At 47.6% G+C, this 5,937-nt stretch overlaps 1 pseudogene; it reads right to left on the bottom strand.

Annotated features, from left to right (window-relative positions):
- Nucleotides 1-2,218: 2,218 nt before the first annotated feature.
- Nucleotides 2,219-4,465, bottom strand: LOC119333129 (annotated as a pseudogene).
- Between the last annotated feature and the right edge of the window lie 1,472 nt (nucleotides 4,466-5,937).

Raw genomic sequence — 5,937 nt, 5'->3', positions numbered from 1 at the left:
CCTTCTTCTTGACCACCGTTCTGTTGGACAGCTGCACCACCTGATCCTGAGCCACCTCCTCTTCTTCCACCTTCACTATGCCAGGGAGGAGGGGAAGGAGCTCGACGTCGATGGGCATTGTCTTGCCACCCTCGACGGCGACCGACGCTACCATCTGCACAGCATCCTCCTCGCCCTCCTCATGGTCCAATGGCAGCACTGGCTTCGACACATGGCGGACCTGGTAGTTCGGGCTGACGGGCGCAGGGACAGCGAGCTCGAAGTCGACGCGGTCCGCCCTCGACGCGACGCGTGCTGAATCTGGCCGCAGCATCATGGTGGTGGAGCGGTACATCCACCACCTTGCACGCTGAACAGGGGAGTCGCTCAGCGTGACCTCTCGCATTGCCCACACGAGTAGGACAGCCGGCGGGACACCGCGGCCGTAGGGGAAGGCGCGCTTCCTCTCGGCGTTGGTGAGGACTTTGACGAGGCCACGCGCGTGGTTGACCAACATCTCCGTGCTAGGGAACCAGCCGCACACCTCCGTCAACTACGCGCGCCACCCCTCGTCATCGCCGGCGAGGTCCATCATCGCTCTCTGCCAGCCGAGGCTTCTCTCCATGGAGGCGGCTGCAGCGGTCGCCGGCGAGGGTATTCTCGATCTACTGTAGGTGGGGATAAGAGGGGAGTTTGAACCGGCGCCCGTGGGAGGTGGGTGAGTGTGTGGTGGGAAGGAGAGTGGTACAGTTACTTATTTAATGGCATTTAGGACGTGGGCAGGGGAAATGTGCAATAATATTCTTTCTACCTCCCGCCCCAGTCATTACACAGCCCCGGTCATTACACAGTAAAGAATTTTTTTTGATTTTTGTTTAGAGGGAAACATCTTACTTTATTTAAACAAAGACTGGGATCTCGTCTGCTAATACACTAAGGATACAATCACGGGGCCAAAGCCTCCAAACCAAAGAAACACAAGCGCCTACAGCTACCTTAGCCGAAGTATGAGCCGGCCGATTAACATAGTAAATAATTGAAGCAAGTGTTCTACTCTTGTTCCTTCTCCACTTTTCTGCACCTGATAGAAGACAAGCTAAGTTAATGAATGATACAAACTTTAATAATCCACAATGCATACAAACACTTATTTCTGATTTTGTTTGCATTTCTTGCTACGTCTAGTGTGTCCTACCAATTTGCAAGCGCCGCACCGGGTTTTCAACTCATCAAAAGAGAGTGGTCTACCATTTTTTGAGACAGGGCGGCTCTCATCTGCCTTTGTTGCACCTTTGCTTGACACTTTCATAGGATCTTTAACCTCAATCATGTTGCCTTCACCATCGTCCACATATTCAACTACACACTTACTGATGTTATTTGTTTGCTTCAACAAATTTTCCTGTAGCAGATCATACTCATGACTCTTAGCTATCACAGCCTTCAAACTCTCCTGTAACTGATCCCACAAAGCAGGGTGTTTGCATGCCGCATGCATAGCTTCAGACGCTAACACACTGACCTGGCTATATTTCATTCTTTCCCCGGCCCCAGTCCAACCAAATCCCAACAGATCGCTTGTGCACCTCGCGGGCAGTCCCAACCTTGCTTCTTTCGTGAACCGAATAAGAACTAAACACTTTGGTATTTCAGATATGTTCAAGTGCTTCGGTACATGGAATATGTGCTTGCAAGGTAGACCCTTTCGAATCATTCTTCTGCAGCTGCACCTTATAGTTTCTGCAGAATTTACTGGTGTATACTCCACCCAAAAACGGCGCTTCCGGTTATTCTTCCAGGCCACGATGTACTGTTGTGATCCGTCTCCCAGCTTAATTTCTACAATCTTCATGCCGTAAATTTTTCTAAGATCATCTTGCAACATATAAAAGTTTGCTGGAGTGAAGACGTGAGAAGCAGCTATCTCAAGTTCCCTCGAGCTAGTAACTGGCACCGGTAAACTCTGTGAGGCCGTGCAGTCATCTCGCGCCTCGTTTTCACGGATACGCACAACGGCGTTCTCATAGTGCAAAATCATATCCACTAGGGTCATTTCACCGTCTAGGTGGAGGTGAAGGCATGAGTTCAGGCTTTCACTCTGCTGGTTGCTTTTCATGCCAAGCCAAAACCCCTCAGTTAGATATGCCGCGGCCCACAGTCTCCTCTTCTTATACATCCGCCTCAACCATGTTACAGTTTTTTCCGACTGCCATCTTTTGGAAAATGCGTGCCATCTCTCCTAAAACGTTGCCGTGGACGTGCTGTAGTACAGAAGAGTTCGGAACTCCTTCAAGGACTTGTGACTGAGGTGAATCTTCATATTTTTCTCTATGTGCCACATACATATACGGTGCCACACGTCTAGCAAGACTTCGCGAATTGCCTTGATCATCGCAGCGTCGGCGTCTGTGATAACACTCTTAGGCATCTTTTGACACATGGACCTCAAAAAAGTCTGCAGAAGCCACACGTATGTCTCCTCGGTCTCGTCCGAAACTATGGCACAATAAAAAACAGTGGTCTTCCGGTGATTGTTAAGACCAACAAAAGGTATGAATGGCATACCATAGTGGTTCATCTTGTACGTGTTGTCAAATACAAGCACGTCGCCGAAGTCCTCATAGTCATGACAAGACTGGGAGTCGCACCAGAACATCCTATTCAAATGTCCTTCCTTATCTAGCCTGTACTCGAAAAAGAAGCTAGGATCCCTCTGTTTCCTACTGGCCATGATGCCTATGGCTGTGGCAGCATCACCTTTTGAAAGCAGCTTCCTCTTCTCCTTAGTGCAAAGGTTGTATATTTCACGCCTGGTAAAACCAACACCGTCGTACCATACATGTTTGCTGATGAAGCAATCCATCATGTCGTGAATTCTAATCCCTGCAGCTCCCATGGACATTATCTCATGCTTCTGGTACTCTTTGATTTTTCTGTGGGACCAAAGAAAAGGTACCTCGTCCGGTCCTGCCAACATATGGCTATGCTTGTCCTCAAAACTTTCAACATACCAAACCCCACGCTTTTGGTCAAGCTTGACGGTCAGGTGCGCTTCGCAAAAGCAGCGTGTCTCGGCTCTGAGCCTACGGTTGTGTCCTTCCTCGGTTAGCAACTTGTTGTCACGTTTCCCTTGTCTTGAACAAACAAACCGCCTATAACGCATATGACGGGACTCTGTTTTGCTATACCTGACCTTATTCTTTCTAATGCTGAAACCATTATCTCTAGCATAGCTGTTGTAGAAATCATACGCAGCATCGTGAGATGTAAAGCTCATTTCCATTATCTGCATGAACATATCCCTCTTATCATCTGCACTGGCAGTATCTTGGACATTCTTTTGCCCCATCATCTTGTGTCACCTACACAATCAAACCACGGCCATGAAAACAGATTTCTAAGGTTTAACATTACTTACTTCCATAGAATATTGATTACACACATACCTCACTCATGATGATCGACGACTCGGACTCCCCAGAACCAGGTGCATCTAATGATTCGTCGTTAAGGCCTGTCTCCGCGTCGGATTCACCGTAATAGTCGTACGCATTATGACATTCGGAAATGAACTGAAAAATACAACACAAATATATAATTACTTATCATATAATATTCCAGAAGAAATTCAATTTGCATGCCAACAAAATTTTTCATTTGCGTACCTGACTAATGTAATCTTCATTCCAGAGCTCCGAGTTGTTTTCCTGATCATCATCAAGCTCATCGATCTATAAATTTTCAACACAAAGATTTAATGTTGTCGGATGCCACCGAAAAATTACAATATGACAATGCCACTCATATTAAGATCGTCCCATTCGTTCCCATTCTCTGACCGATCTTCACGATCTGAATTTTCATCATCTGACCAATCTTCTGTCCAGTCTTTCATCAGTTCTCCAAACTCCATGTCTACCATGATATCAGTTAACTCCTCGTCCGCCATTTCCTACAACCAATATTATGTATCATCACATGTGCAAACATTATCAATGATGAAATATAAAACACATAGCACACGATCACGGATGTTATGTAAACAACCGCAACCGAGGCCGTTCAGATCTGCACAACTTAGTAAGGAAGATGGCCACGGCACCCGTCGTGATCACTTTCAATCGCGAGGAACTGCACGATCTCAAAACCTAGCTTGATCTGTGATTACCTCTGCCGCCGGATACCTAGGTTAGCCGCCACATTAAATAACGATACCGGTGGTGCGCACAGCCGATGGCAACCGACGCTACGTGAACCCAGATCACGAGGAGCAGCACTACTGGAACAAGATCCACGATCGCATGCGCCGCCGGGTAGCTAGGTTACCCGCCCCGCTAGGTTAACCACTACCACTGGCGGCGGCAGTTCGTTCGATGTTGCCGCGAGCGAGACTAGAGGGGGGACGCAGGATGCGGTACCTGTGCGCGCTCGTTGGAGATTCACGACGTTGTCGCGCCCGCTGTCCGACGAGATCGCCGGCGACGAGATAGCCGCCGCTGGAGATCTACTACGTGACTTATGGAGCTGTGTCAATGCTCGCGAGATTGATGGAGCTGCTCGCGTGAATGATTGGATTCGCAGGTCTTACGTGGACGTGGGGTCGTGTGATGTTTTTTTTCCGGACCAGGGTACTGTACGTATACGTTCTGGGTTATACAGGGCTTGGATTTGGGCTGCGGCGGGCTAGAAAAAAAACAAATTCACGGGGACAAAAATACCCCTCCGAAATTAGGTTAGGGGGGAGCACTAGAGCAGGCCTCGTCTTTAAGGCACCGAAGCTACGTCCGTTTAAAACGTTGTTTTCTTGCTGTTTCGGGTAACAAAGTAGTACAACTCCTTAAGCAACTCCAGCGCCCTCATGCATATGCTGGTTGATACTGTATCTTGCTGTTTCGGGCAGTTAATTGCTAGCATGCACGACACGCATGCTCATCAACAGAATTATCTGTTCCTGTAGAACTCATGCAAAGTCGTGCGAGGCCCTAATCGTACCCGTATCTTTTTTAAAGATGCATATACTTTGTTAAGAAGAAAGAGAGTATAATGCCGACGATGGCATGACTGATACATCATCAGAAGATGGTGTAGCTAGCGTTCCTATTTGCAATAGAATTGCTGCAACAACAACCATTCGAAAAACGTCAATATCATACCATGCAGGGCACCGCATAAACTAAAGTTCTGACAGTTGAAGAAATTTCAATATATATTTTCCCTCTTTTCCTAAAAGTTTCATGTTGCTTCTCTGTCACGGCTCGGACCTAATGCCACGGGCGTTAGGAGAGAGATAAGAGTTGTTGTCATGGAAGTTATACTCGTTGGTGTGTGTTCGCTTGCAAGACACAGTATCAACCAGCATATGCATGCATGCCGCCGATAACGACGGCCATTGCCGCTCTCCGCTAGTCCACGCTAATTATTCAGAAACGTACCGGATGGAGCGCCTGTCCAAGCGCAAAGGAAGAAGAAATGGTTCTTGCCCGCCGCCGCTGATGCTGCTACCTAACTATGAGTAGCTACTAGAGTGAGTGTTAGTGGTACGTCTGTACCTGCTCCTCTTGTCCTGAAGCGGCTCAAGTTCATGACTGGAATTATTTTTCTGGTGCGGCATGGAATTAAATGGGTTTTTTTCGCAAAAAATGGAATTAAATGGTTTTGTTTGGTAGGCAGGAGGGCCGGCCGGTCAGTTAAGCTAATTGCACTTCTCTAAACAACTGATTAGGTTTGTTAATTGGATAATCAGACAGAGGATACTAGTTGTCTAGTAGCCAGGCCAGGTGCTCATGTTGCAAGGAATCCATAGAAGAAAAGAAAAGAAAAAAAAACGTGCAAGGAATCGAAGCTGTCAAGAGATGTCGCTGCCTGGCTTGACGTCGGTGTGCAGCTGGTCTCGACTCATCATGACCAGATAATCTTGTTTAACTGGCTTGATGTTGATCACCGGCCGTGGCTACCGAC

The sequence above is a fragment of the Triticum dicoccoides genome, chromosome 7A, assembly GCF_002162155.2.
Source record: "Triticum dicoccoides isolate Atlit2015 ecotype Zavitan chromosome 7A, WEW_v2.0, whole genome shotgun sequence".
NCBI lineage: Eukaryota > Viridiplantae > Streptophyta > Magnoliopsida > Poales > Poaceae > Triticum > Triticum dicoccoides.
This window is presented reverse-complemented; position numbering and strand designations above follow the sequence as displayed.